The sequence below is a fragment of the Amblyomma mixtum genome, chromosome 8 (assembly GCF_055824585.1).
Source record: "Amblyomma mixtum isolate Tamu chromosome 8, ASM5582458v1, whole genome shotgun sequence".
Classification (NCBI taxonomy): Eukaryota; Metazoa; Arthropoda; class Arachnida; order Ixodida; family Ixodidae; genus Amblyomma; species Amblyomma mixtum.
The window spans coordinates 40,418,705-40,420,160 of NC_143019.1; positions in this window are offsets into that span (position 1 = coordinate 40,418,705).

Consider the following 1,456-nt stretch of genomic DNA (forward strand, 5'->3'; position numbering starts at 1 on the left):
CATTGGCACACTGCATACTCTAACATGCGGAGCTTGGATGCTTAGTTCAGTGTCAACATATTCTCAGCAGCCGGCGCTTTCCCGGGCAAAATGTTTGTAGTCTCTCAGAGTCATCCTTGTGAAGAGAAAAAACCTGTGGGACACCCTGCCTGCCTCCGGCTCTATGCCTAAGGCGAACCGCTCTGATATGCAGACACTCGTTCAGTCAGGTTTGGTCTAGTGACGTCATAGCTTTAGCAGTGGGCATTCGCCGATTTGGTCACCTTACGTCCCTCCAGCCAATCGGATTTCTCCCGCTCTGGTGACGTCACTGAATGTGACAACGCCGGTCGCCTGGTTTTCGCTTCAACAAGGCTTCTAAGTATGCTTTCCCGCAAAAATTCACGGGCGATTGATGCGGAAGGGAATGCGCTAGCATGTAGACTCTGATTTCGTGAGCGCACCGACTCATGGCATCCTCTCTGCGCAGCGCACACGAGCGCGTACGTCACGGATTTGTGGCGTCCTTTGTGTGCAGCTGCGCAAACTGTAGTGCTTGCTGTGTGAGCACAGTGCGAGGAGAAAGGCTGCGGCGTTGAAAGACATTTCGAACATTCCGGGAGGCACACACGTGCATCAAGATATGCGGTGAAGTGTGGGGTAGTAGCGGGCTCGTATTAAGCAGCCCGACTACTTCAGGCAGGAGTGTGATCGAGTTTTTCCTTTTTCAATAGTTTTTCCATGCAATGAAGAAAAAAAAAACTGCTGGAAAAGGAAAAAACGCCAACGCAGAGCTGCGGCGATGGCCGAGTGGTTCGAAGCAGCTGCAAGCGAAGCTAATCTAAAAAATTATTCAGTCTTTGCGCCTTCGACAAAATTTATTTTCACGCTTGAATGCGGCTGTATTAGTTGAGGATCCGACGGAAACCCGACCGGCGAGTGAAATTCAGCATATTGAAGAAAACAGCACTCGCCGAGGTCACAGAGGAAAAGAAAAACATAAACACATTGGCGTTTCGGCACCACACAATGGAAATGAAACGAGATGGGCCGTTGCTTCCCCATCTCGTTTCAGGAAAAGAAAAACATAAAAAACATAAACACATTGGCGTTTCGGCACCACACAATGGAAATGAAACGAGATGGGCCGTTGCTTCCCCATCTCGTTTCATTTCCATTCTGAACAAGGCACCCGTAGTGGTGCCGAAACGTCAATGTGTTTATGTTTTTATTTTCCTCTGTGACCTCGGCGAGTGGTTTTCTTCAATTTGCGGCTATATTAGTCAATGTGGAGGTCTGAATTTTTGTCTGATTCCTTTATAATTTTGGCCAATGCCTCCTATTACAGGGCATTAAAGGGTTCGATTAGAAATACAGAGTTCGAGTTCCGTGCCGCTAAGTACAGCGGTCGAGAAACGAAAGTGAAACGATGTTGTGACCGAGACAGAGTCGATGCCGAGCCAAGCAGAGACTGATT